Raw genomic sequence first — 13,287 nt, 5'->3', positions numbered from 1 at the left:
GGAATGGTTCAAAACATAGTCAGTAAGAAGCGTCGGTCTTCATGTACTTAAGTCGGCATTGTGCCTTTTGTATTTATTTCCGATGCAATTTCTGTGTTTTATCATCAATGAAAAGGTCCAAGGGATACAGTAAACCTGACGTGAAGCATCGGAATCTATAATTAGTGTCACAGGAATGGTCAGCAGGAAGAGTCAATCTTCATGTCCTTATGTCGGCATTCTGCCTTTTGTATTTAATTCTGATGCAATTTCTGTGTTTCATCGTCACTAAGAAGGTCCAAGGGATACAGTAAACCTGAAGTGAAGCATCGGAATCTATAACTAGTGTCACAGGAATGGTCAGTAGGAAGAGTCAGTCTTCTTGTTCTTAAGTCGGCATTGTGCCTTTTGTATTTAATTCCGATGCAGTATCTGGGTTTCATCGTCAATAAGAAGGTCCAAGGGATACAGTAAACCTGGAGTGAAGCATCGGAATCTATAACTAGTGTCACAGGAATGGTCAGCAAAAGATTCAATCTTCATGTCCTTATGTCGGCATTCTGCCTTTTGTATTTAATTCTGATGCAATTTCTGTGTTTCATCGTCAATAAGAAGGTCCAAGGGATACAGTAAACCTGAAGTGAAGCATCGGAATCTATAACTAGTGTCACAGGAATGGTTCAAAACATAGTCAGTATGAAGTGTCGGTCTTCATGTAGTTAAGTCGGCATTGTGCCTTTGGTATATAATTCCGATGCAATTTCTGTGTTTCATCGGCAAATAGCAGGGCCAAGGGATACAGTAAATCTGAAGTGAAGCATCGGAATCTATAACTGGTGTCACAGGAATGGTTCAAAACATAGTCAGTAAGAACTGTCGGTCTTCATGTACTTAAGTCGGCATTGTGCCTTTTGTATTTAATTCCGATGCAATTTCTGCGTTTCATCGTCAATAAGAAGGTCCAAGGTATACAGTAAACCTGAAGTGAAGCATCGGAATCTATAACTAGTGTCACAGGAATGGTTCAAAATATAGTCAGTCAGAAGTGTCGGTCTTCATGTACTTAAGTCGGCATTGTGCCTTTTGTATTTAATTCCGATGCAATTTCTGTGTGTCATCGTCAATAAGAAGGTCCAAGGGATACAATAAACCTGAAGTGAAGCATCGGAATATATTACTAGTGTCACAGGAATGGTCAGTAGGATGAGTCAGTCTTCTTGTCCTTAAGCCTGCATTGTGCCTTTTGTATTTAATTCCGATGCAATTTCTGTGTTTCATCGTCAATAATAAGGTCCAAGGGATACAGTAAACCTGAAGTGAAGCATCGGGATCTATAACTAGTGTCACAGGAATGGTCAGTAGGAAGAGTCAGTCTTCTTGTCCTTAAGTCGGCATTGTGCCTTTTGTATTTAATTCCGATGCAATTTCTGGGTTTCATCGTCAATAAGAAGGTCAAGGGATACAGTAAACCTGGAGTGAAGCATCGGAATCTATAACTAGTGTCACAGGAATGGTCAGCAGGAAGAGTCAATCTTCATGTCCTTATGTCGGCTTTCTGCCTTTTGTATTTAATTCTGATGCAATTTCTGTGTTTCATCGTCAATAAGAATTTCCAAGGGATACAGTAAACCTGAAGTGAAGCATCGCAATCTATAACTAGTGTCATAGGAATGGTTCAAAACATAGTCAGTAAGAAGTGTCGGTCTTCATGTACTTAATTCGGCATTGTGCCTTTGGTATATAATTCCAATGCAATTTCTGTGTTTCATCGTCAGTAAGAAGGTCCAAGGGATACAGTAAACCTGAAGTGAAGCATCGGAATCTATAACTAGTGTCACAGGAATGGTTCAAAACATAGTCAGTAAGAACTGTCGGTCTTCATGTACTTAAGTCGGCATTGTGCCTTTTGTATTTAATTCCGATGCAATTTCTGCGTTTCATCGTCAATAAGAAGGTCCAAGGGATACAGTGAACCTGAAGTGAAGCTTCGGAAACTATAACTAGTGTCACAGGAATGGTTCAAAATATAGTCAGTAAGAAGTGTCGGTCTTCATGTACTTAAGTCGGCATTGTGCCTTTTGTATTTAATTCCGATGCAATTTCTGTGTTTCATCGTCAATAAAAAGGTCCAAGGGATACAATAAACCTGAAGTGAAGCATCGGTATATATAACTAGTGTCACAGGAATGGTCAGTAGGAAGAGTCAGTCTTCTTGTCCTTAAGTCGGCATTGTGCCTTTTGTATTTAATTCCGATGCAATTTCTGTGTTTCATCGTCAATAAGAAGGTCCAAGGGATACAGTAAACCTGAAGTGAAGCATCGGAATCTATAACTAGTGTCACAGGAATGGTTCAAAACATAGTCAGTAAGAAGTGTCGGTCTTCATGTACTTAAGTCGGCATTGTGCCTTTTGTATGTAATTCCGATGCAAATTCTGTGTTTCATCGTCAATAAGAAGGTCCAAGGGATACAGTAAACCTGAAGTGAAGCATCGGAATCTATAACTAGTGTCACAGGAATGGTCAGTAGGAAGAGTCAGTCTTCTTGTCCTTAAGTCGGCGCTGTGCATTTTATATTTAATTCCGATGCAATTTCTGTGTTTTATCGTCAGTAAGAAGGTCCAAGGGATACAGTAAACCTGAAGTGAAGCATCGGAATCTATAACTAGTGTCACAGGAATGGTTCAAAACATAGTCAGTAAGAAGTGTCGGTTTTCAAGTACTTTAGTCGGCATTGTGCCTTTTGTATTTATTTCCGATGCAAGTTCTGTGTTTCATCGTCAATAAGAAGGTCCAAGGGATACAGTAAACCTGGAGTGAAGCATCGGAATCCATAACTTGTGTCACAGGAATGGTCAGTAGGAAGAGTCAGTCCTCTTGACCTTAAGTCGGCAATGTGCCTTTTGTATTTAATTCCGATGCAATTTCTGTGTTTCATCGTCAATAAGGGGGTCCAAGGGATACAGTAAACCTGAAGTGAAGCATCGGAATCTATAACTAGTGTCACAGGAATGGTCAGTAGGAAGAGTCAGACTTCTTGTCCTTAAGTCGGCGCTGTGCATTTTATATTTAATTCCGATGCAATTTCTGTGTTTTATCGTCTATAAGAAGGTCCAAGGGATACAGTAAACCTGAAGTGAAGCATCGGAATCTATAACTAGTGTCACAGGAATGGTTCAAAACATAGTCAGTAAGAAGCGTCGGTCTTCATGTACTTAAGTCGGCATTGTGCCTTTTGTATTTATTTCCGATGCAATTTCTGTGTTTTATCATCAATAAAAAGGTCCAAGGGATACAGCAAACCTGAAGTGAAGCATCGGAATCTATAACTAGTGTCACAGGAATGGTCAGCAGGAAGAGTCAATCTTCATGTCCTTATGTCGGCATTCTGCCTTTTGTATTTAATTCTGATGCAATTTCTGTGTTTCATCGTCACTACGAAGGTCCAAGGGATACAGTAAACCTGAAGTGAAGCATCGGAATCTATAACTAGTGTCACAGGAATGGTCAGTAGGAAGAGTCAGTCTTCTTATCCTTAAGCCTGCATTGTGCCTTTTGTATTTAATTCCGATGCAATTTCTGTGTTTCATCGTCAATAAGAAGGTCCAAGGGATACAGTAAACCTGAAGTGAAGCATCGGGATCTATAACTAGTGTCACAGGAATGGTCAGTAGGAAGAGTCAGTCTTCTTGTCCTTAAGTCCGCATTGTGCCTTTTGTATTTAATTCCGATGCAATTTCTGGGTTTCATCGTCAGTAAGAAGGTCAAGGGATACAGTAAACCTGGAGTGAAGCATCGGAATCTATAACTAGTGTCACAGGAATGGTCAGCATTAAGAGTCAATCTTCATGTCCTTATGTCGGCTTTCTGCCTTTTGTATTTAATTCTGATGCAATTTCTGTGTTTCATCGTCAATAAGAAGTTCCAAGGGATACAGTAAACCTGAAGTGAAGCATCGCAATCTATAACTAGTGTCACAGGAATGGTGCAAAACATAGTCAGTAAGAAGTGTCGGTCTTCATGTACTTAAGTCGGCATGTGCCTTTGGTATATAATTCCGATGCAATTTCTGTGTTTCATCGTCAGTAAGAAGGTCCAAGGGATACAGTAAACCTGAAGTGAAGCATCGGAATCTATAACTAGTGTCACAGGAATGGTTCAAAACATAGACAGTAAGAACTGTCGGTCTTCATGTACTTAAGTCGGCATTGTGCCTTTTGTATTTAATTCCGATGCAATTTCTGCGTTTCATCGTCAATAAGAAGGTCCAAGGGATACAGTGAACCTGAAGTGAAGCTTCGGAAACTATAACTAGTGTCACAGGAATGGTTCAAAATATAGTCAGTAAGAAGTGTCGGTCTTCATGTACTTAAGTCGGCATTGTGCCTTTTGTATTTAATTCCGATGCAATTTCTGTGTTTCATCGTCAATAAAAAGGTCCAAGGGATACAATAAACCTAAAGTGAAGCATCGGAATATATACCTAGTGTCACAGGAATGGTCAGTAGGAAGAGTCAGTCTTCATGTCCTTAAGTCGGCATTGTGCCTTTTGTATTTAATTCCGATGCAATTTCTGTGTTTCATCGTCAATAAGAAGGTCCAAGGGATACAGTAAACCTGAAGTGAAGCATCGGAATCTATAACTAGTGTCACAGGAATAGTTCAAAACATAGTCAGTAAGAAGTGTTGGTCTTCATGTACTTAAGTCGGCATTGTGCCTTTTGTATGTAATTCCGATGCAAATTCTGTGTTTCATCGTCAATAAGAAGGTCCAAGGGATACAGTAAACCTGAAGTGAAGCATCGGAATCTATAACTAGTGTCACAGGAATGGTCAGTAGGAAGAGTTAGTCTTCTTGTCCATAAGTCGGCTTTGTGCCTTTTGTATTTAATTCCGATGCAAATTCTGTGTTTCATCGTCAATAAGAAGGTCCAAGGGATACAGTAAACCTGAAGTGAAGCATCGGAATCTATAACTAGTGTCACAGGAATGGTCAGTAGGAAGAGTCAGTCTTCTTGTCCTTAAGTCGGCGCTGTGCATTTTATATGTAATTCCGATGCAATTTCTGTGTTTTATCGTCAGTAAGAAGGTCCAAGGGATACAGTAAACCTGAAGTGAAGCATCGGAATCTATAACTAGTGTCACAGGAATGGTTCAAAACATAGTCAGTAAGAAGTGTCGGTTTTCAAGTACTTTAGTCGGCATTGTGCCTTTTGTATTTATTTCCGATGCAAGTTCTGTGTTTCATCGTCAATAAGAAGGTCCAAGGGATACAGTAAACCTGGAGTGAAGCATCGGAATCCATAACTTGTGTCACAGGAATGGTCAGTAGGAAGAGTCAGTCCTCTTGACCTTAAGTCGGCAATGTGCCTTTTGTATTTAATTCCGATGCAATTTCTGTATTTCATCGTCAATAAGAAGGTCCAAGGGATACAGTAAACCTGAAGTGAAGCATCGGAATCTATAACTAGTGCCACAGGAATGGTCAGTAGGAAGAGTCAGTCTTCTTGTTCTTAAGTCGGCATTGTGCCTTTTGTATTTAATTCCGATGCAATTTCTGGGTTTCATCGTCAATAAGAAGGTCCAAGGGATACAGTAAACCTAGAGTGAAGCATCGGAATCTATAACTAGTGTCACAGGAATGGTCAGCAGGAAGAGTCAATCTTCATGTCCTTATGTCGGCATTCTGCCTTTTGTATTTAATTCTGATGCAATTTCTGTGTTTCATCGTCAATAAGAAGGTCCAAGGGATACAGTAAACCTGAAGTGAAGCATCGGAATCTATGACTAGTGTCACAGGAATGGTTCAAAACATAGTCAGTGAGAAGTGTCGGTCTTCATGTACTTAAGTCGGCATTGTGCCTTTGGTATATAATTCCGATGCAATTTCTGTGTTTCATCGGCAATTAGAAGGTCCAAGGGATACAGTAAATCTGAAGTGAAGCATCGGAATCTATAACTAGTGTCACAGGAATGGTTCAAAACATAGTCAGTAAGAACTGTCGGTCTTCATGTACTTAAGTCGGCATTGTGCCTTTTGTATTTAATTCCGATGCAATTTCTGCGTTTCATCGTCAATAAGAAGGTCCAAGGGATACAGTAAACCTGAAGTGAAGCATCGGAATCTATAACTAGTGTCACAGGAATGGTTCAAAATATAGTCAGTAAGAAGTTTTGGTCTTCATGTACTTAAGTCGGCATCGTGCCTTTTGTATTTAATTCCGATGCAATTTCTGTGTGTCATCGTCAATAAGAAGGTCCAAGGGATACAATAAACCTGAAGTGAAGCATCGGAATATATAACTAGTGTCACAGGAATGGTCAGTAGGATGAGTCAGTCTTCTTGTCCTTAAGCCTGCATTGTGCCTTTTGTATTTAATTCCGATGCAATTTCTGTGTTTCATCGTCAACAAGAAGGTCCAAGGGATACAGTAAACCTGAAGTGAAGCATCGGGATCTATAACTAGTGTCACAGGAATGGTCAGTAGGAAGAGTCAGTCTTCTTGTCCTTAAGTCGGCATTGTGCCTTTTGTATTTAATTCCGATGCAATTTCTGGGTTTCATCGTCAATAAGATGGTCAAGGGATACAGTAAACCTGGAGTGAAGCATCGGAATCTATAACTAGTGTCACAGGAATGGTCAGCAGGAAGAGTCAATCTTCATGTCCTTATGTCGGCTTTCTGCCTTTTGTATTTAATTCTGATGCAATTTCTGTGTTTCATCGTCAATAAGAAGGTCCAAGGGATACAGTAAACCTGAAGTGAAGCATCGCAATCTATAACTAGTGTCACAGGAATGGTTCAAAACATAGTCAGTAAGAAGTGTCGGTCTTCATGTACTTAAGTCGGCATAGTGCCTTTGGTATATAATTCCGATGCAATTTCTGTGTTTCATCGTCAGTAAGAAGGTCCAAGGGATACAGTAAACCTGAAGTGAAGTATCGGAATCTATAACTAGTGTCACAGGAATGGTTCAAAACATAGTCAGTAAGAACTGTCGGTCTTCATGTACTTAAGTCGGCATTGTGCCTTTTGTATTTAATTCCGATGCAATTTCTGCGTTTCATCGTCAATAAGAAGGTCCAAGGGATACAGTGAACCTCAAGTGAAGCTTCGGAAACTATAACTAGTGTCACAGGAATGGTTCAAAATATAGTCAGTAAGAAGTGTCGGTCTTCATGTACTTAAGTCGGCATTGTGCCTTTTGTATTTAATTCCGATGCAATTTCTGTGTTTCATCGTCAATAAAAAGGTCCAAGGGATACAATAAACCTGAAGTGAAGCATCGGAATAAATAACTAGTGTCACAGGAATGGTCAGTAGGAAGAGTCAGTCTTCTTGTCCTTAAGTCGGCATTGTGCCTTTTGTATTTAATTCCGATGCAATTTCTGTGTTTCATCGTCAATAAGAAGGTCCAAGGGATACAGTAAACCTGAAGTGAAGCATCGGAATCTATAACTAGTGTCACAGGAATGGTTCAAAACATAGTCAGTAAGAAGTGTTGGTCTTCATGTACTTAAGTCGGCATTGTGCCTTTTGTATGTAATTCCGATGCAAATTCTGTGTTTCATCGTCAATAAGAAGGTCCAAGGGATACAGTAAACCTGAAGTGAAGCATCGGAATCTATAACTAGTGTCACAGGAATGGTCAGTAGGAAGAGTCAGTCTTCTTGTCCTTAAGTCGGCATTGTGCCTTTTGTATTTAATTCCGATGCAATTTCTGTGTTTCATCGTCAATAAGAAGGTCCAAGGGATACAGTAAACCTGAAGTGAAGCATCGGGACCTATAACTAGTGTCACAGGAATGGTCAGTAGGAAGAGTCAGTCTTCTTGTCCTTAAGTCGGCATTGTGCCTTTTGTATTTAATTCCGATGCAATTTCTGGGTTTCATCGTCAATAAGAAGGTCAAGGGGTACAGTAAACCTGGAGTGAAGCATCGGAATCTATTACTAGTGTCACAGGAATGGTCAGCAGGAAGAGTCAATCTTCATGTCCTTATGTCGGCTAAATGCCTTTTGTATTTAATTCTGATGCAATTTCTGTGTTGCATCGTCAATAAGAAGGTCCAAGGGATACAGTAAACCTGAAGTGACGCATCGCAATCTATAACTAGTGTCACAGGAATGGTTCAAAACATAGTCAGTAAGAAGTGTCGGTCTTCATGTACTTAAGTCGGCATTGTGCCTTTGGTATATAATTCCGATGCCATTTCTGTGTTTCATCGTCAGTAAGAAGGTCCAAGGGATACAGTAAACCTGAAGTGAAGCATCGGAATCTATAACTAGTGTCACAGGAATGGTTCAAAACATAGTCAGTAAGAACTGTCGGTCTTCATGTACTTAAGTCGGCATTGAGCATTTTGTATTTAATTCCGATGCAATTTCTGCGTTTCATCGTCAATAAGAAGTTCCAAGGGATACAGTGAACCTGAAGTGAAGCTTCGGAAACTATAACTAGTGTCACAGGAATGGTTCAAAATATAGTCAGTAAGAAGTGTCGGTCTTCATGTACTTAAGTCGGCATTGTGCCTTTTGTATTTAATTGAGATGCAATTTCTGTGTTTCATCGTCAATAAAAAGGTCCAAGGGACACAATAAACCTGAAGTGAAGCATCGGGATATATAACTAGTGTCACAGGAATGGTCAGTAGAAAGAGTCAGTCTTCTTGTCCTTAAGTCGGCATTGTGCCATTTGTATTTAATTCCGATGCAATTTCTGTGTTTCATCGTCAATAAGAAGGTCCAAGGGATACAGTAAACCTGAAGTGAAGCATCGGAATCTATAACTAGTGTCACAGGAATGGTTCAAAACATAGTCAGTAAGAAGTGTCGGTCTTCATGTACTTAAGTCGGCATTGTGCCTTTTGTATGTAATTCCGATGCAAATTCTGTGTTTCATCGTCAATAAGAAGGTCCAAGGGATACGGTAAACCTGAAGTTAAGCATCGGAATCTATAACTAGTGTCACAGGAATGGTCAGTAGGAAGAGTCAGTCTTCTTGTCCTTAAGTCGGCGCTGTGCATTTTATATTTAATTCCGATGCAATTTCTGTGTTTTATCGTCAATAAGAAGGTCCAAGGGATACAGTAAACCTGAAGTGAAGCATCGGAATCTATAACTAGTGTCACAGGAATGGTTCAAAACATAGTCAGTAAGAAGTGTCGGTTTTCAAGTACTTTAGTCGGCATTGTGCCTTTTGTATTTATTTCCGATGCAAGTTCTGTGTTTCATCGTCAATAAGAAGGTCCAAGGGATACAGTAAACCTGGAGTGAAGCATCGGAATCCATAACTTGTGTCACAGGAATGGTCAGTAGGAAGAGTCAGTCTTCTTGACCTTAAGTCGGCAATGTGCCTTTTGTATTTAATTCCGATGCAATTTCTGTATTTCATCGTCAATAAGAAGGTCCAAAGGATACAGTAAACCTGAAGTGAAGCATCGGAATCTATAATTAGTGTCACAGGAATGGTCAGTAGGAAGAGTCAGTCTTCTTGTCCATAAGTCGGCTTTGTGCCTTTTGTATTTAATTCCGATGCAATTTCTGTGTTTCATCGTCAATAAGAAGGTCCAAGGGATACAGTAAACCTGAAGTGAAGCATCGGAATCTATAACTACTTTCACAGGAATGGTCAGTAGGAAGAGTCTGACTTCTTGTCCTTTAATCGGCGCTGTGCATTTTATATTTAATTCCGATGCAATTTCTGTGTTTTATCGTCTATACGAAGGTCCAAGGGATACAGTAAACCTGAAGTGAAGCATCGGAATCTATAACTAGTGTCACAGGAATGGTTCAAAACATAGTCAGTAAGAAGCGTCGGTCTTCATGTACTTAAGTCGGCATTGTGCCTTTTGTATTTATTTCCGATGCAATTTCTGTGTTTTATCATCAATAAAAAGGTCCAAGGGATACAGTAAACCTGAAGTGAAGCATCGGAATCTATAACTAGTGTCACAGGAATGGTCAGCAGGAAGAGTCAATCTTCATGTCCTTATGTCGGCATTCTGCCTTTTGTATTTAATTCTGATGCAATTTCTGTGTTTCATCGTCAATAAGAAGGTCCAAGGGATACAGTAAACCTGAAGTGAAGCATCGGAATCTATAACTAGTGTCACAGGAATGGTTCAAAACGTAGTCAGTAAGAAGTGTCGGTCTTCATGTACTTAAGTCGGCATAGTGCCTTTGGTATATAATTCCGATGCAATTTCTGTGTTTCATCATCAATAAGAAGGTCCAAGGGATACAGTAAACCTGAAGTGAAGCATCGGAATCTATAACTAGTGTCACAGGAATGGTTCAAAACTTAGTCACTAAGAACTGTCGGTCTTCATGTACTTAAGTCGGCATTGTGAATTTTGTATTTAATCCCGATGCAATTTCTGCGTTTCATCGTCATTAAGAAGGTCCAGGGGATACAGTGAACCTGAAGTGAAGCATCGGAAACTATAACTAGTGTCACAGGAATGGTTCAAAATATAGTCAGTAAGAAGTGTCGGTCTTCATGTACTTAAGTCGGCATTGTGCCTTTTGTATTTAATTCCGATGCAATTTCTGTGTTTCATCGTCAATAAGAAGGTCCAAGGGATACAATAAACCTGAAGTGAAGCATCGGAATATATAACTAGTGTCACAGGAATTGTCAGTAAGAAGAGTCAGTCTTCTTGTCCTTAAGTCGGCGCTGTGCATTTTATATTTAATTCCGATGCAATTTCTGTGTTTTATGATCAATAAGAAGGTCCAAGGGATACAGTAAACCTGAAGTGAAGCATCGGAATCTATAACTAATGTCACAGGAATGGTTCAAAACATAGTCAGTAAGAAGTGTCGGTCTTCAAGTACTTTAGTCGGCATTGTGCCTTTTGTATTTATTTCCGATGCTAGTTCTGTGTTTCATCGTCAATAAGAAGGACCAAGGGATACAGTAAACCTGGAGTGAAGCATCGGAATACATAACTTGTGTCACAGGAATGGTCAGTAGGAACAGTCAGTCTTCTTGACCTTAAGTCGGCAATGTGCCTTTTGTGTTTAATTCCGATGCAATTTCTGTATTTCATCGTCAATAAGAAGGTCCAAGGGATACAGTAAACCTGAAGTGAAACATCTTAATCTATAACTAGTGTCACAGGAATGGTCTGTAGGAAGAGTCAGTCTTCTTGTCCATAAGTCGGCTTTGTGCTTTTGTAATTAATTCCGATGCAATTTCTGTGTTTCATCGTCAATAAGTAGGTCCAAGGGATACAGTAAACCTGAAGTGAAGCATCGTAAACTATAACTAGTGTTGCAGGAATGGTTCAAAACATAGTGAGTAAGAAGTGTCGGACTTCATGAACTTAAGTCGGTATTGTGCCCTTTGTATTTAATTCTGATGCAATTTCTGTGTTTTATCATCAATAAAAAGTTCCAAGGGATACAGTAAACCTGAAGTGAAGCATCGGAATCTATAACTAGTGTCACAGGAATGGTCAGTAGGAAGAGTCAGTCTTCTTGTCCTTAAGTCTGCATTGTGCCTTTTGTATTTAATTCCGATGCAAATTCTGTGTTTCATCGTCAATAGGAAGGTCCAAGGGATACAATAAACCTGAAGTGAAGCATCGGAATCTATAACTAGTGTCACAGGAATGGTCAGTAGGAAGAGTGAGTCTTCTGGTCCTTAAGTCGCCATTGTGCCTTTTGTATTTAATTCCGATGCAATTTCTGGGTTTCATCGTCAATAAGAAGGTCCAAGGGATACAGTAAACCTGGAGTGAAGCATCGGAATCTATAACTAGCGTCACAGGAATAATCAGCAGGAAGAGTCAATCTTCATGTCCTTATGTCGGCATTCTGCCTTTTGTATTTCATTCTGATGCAATTTCTGTGTTTCATTGTCAATAAGAAGGTCCAAGGGATACAGTAAACCTGAAGTGAAGCATCGGAATCTATAACTAGTGTCACAGGAATGGTTCAAAACATAGTCAGTAAGAAGTGTCGGTCTTCATGTACGTAAGTCGGCATTGTGCCTTTGGTATATAATTCCGATGTAATTTCTGTGTTTCATCGTCAATAAGAAGGTCCAAGGGATACAGTAAACCTGAAGTGAAGCATCGGAATCTATAACTAGTGTCACAGGAATGGTTCAAAACATAGTCAGTAAGAACTGTCGGTCTTCATGTACTTAAGATGGCATTGTGCCTTTTGTATTTAATCCCGATGCAATTTCTGCGTTTCATCGTCAATAAGAAGGTCCAGGGGATACAGTGAACCTGAAGTGAAGCTTGGAAACTATAACTAGTGTCACAGGAATGGTTCAAAATATAGTCAGTAAGAAGTGTCGGTCTTCAGGTACTTAAGACGGCATTGTGCCTTTTGTATTTAATTCCGATGCAATTTCTGTGTTTCATCGTCAATAAGAAGGTCCAAGGGATACAATAAACCTGAAGTGAAGCATCGGAATATATAACTAGTGACACAGGAATGGTCAGCAGGAAGAGTCAATCTTCATGTCCTTATGTCGGCATTCTGCCTTTTGTATTTAATTCTGATGCAATTTCTGTGTTTCATTGTCAATAAGAAGGTCCAAGGGATACAGTAAACCTGAAGTGAAGCATCGGAATCTATAACTAGTGTCACAGGAATGGTTCAAAACACAGTCAGTAAGAAGTGTCGGTCTTCATGTACTTAAGTCAGCATTGCGCCTTTGGTATATAATTCCGATGCAATTTCTGTGTTTCATCGTCAATAAGAAGGTCCAAGGGATACAGTAAACCTCAAGTGAAGCATTGGAATCTATAACTAGTGTCACAGGAATGGTTCAAAGCATAGTCAGTAAGAACTGTCGGTCTTCATGTACTTAAGTCGGCATTGTGCCCTTGTATTTAATCCCGATGCAATTTCTGCGTTTCATCGTCAATAAGAAGGTCCAGGGGATACAGTGAACCTGAAGTGAAGCATCGGAAACTATAACTAGTGTCACAGGAATGGTTCAAAATATAGTCAGTAAGAAGTTTCGGTCTTCATGTCCTTAAGTCGGCATTGTGCCTTTTGCATTTAATTCCGGTGCAATTTCTGTGTTTCATCGTCAATAAGAAGGTCCAAGGGATACAATAAACCTGAAGTGAAGCATCGGAATCTTTAACTAGTGACACAGGAATGGTCAGTAGGAAGAGTCAGTCTTCTTGTCCTTAAGTCTGCATTGTGCCTTTTGTATTTAATTCCGATGCAATTTCTGGGCTTCATCGTCAATAAGAAGGTCCAAGGGATACAGTAAACCTGGAGTGAAGCATCGGCATCTATAACTAGTGTCACAGGAATTGTCAGCAGGAAGAGTCAATCTT

This window comes from Schistocerca americana, chromosome 7 (genome assembly GCF_021461395.2).
Source record: "Schistocerca americana isolate TAMUIC-IGC-003095 chromosome 7, iqSchAmer2.1, whole genome shotgun sequence".
NCBI lineage: Eukaryota > Metazoa > Arthropoda > Insecta > Orthoptera > Acrididae > Schistocerca > Schistocerca americana.
This window is presented reverse-complemented; position numbering follows the sequence as displayed.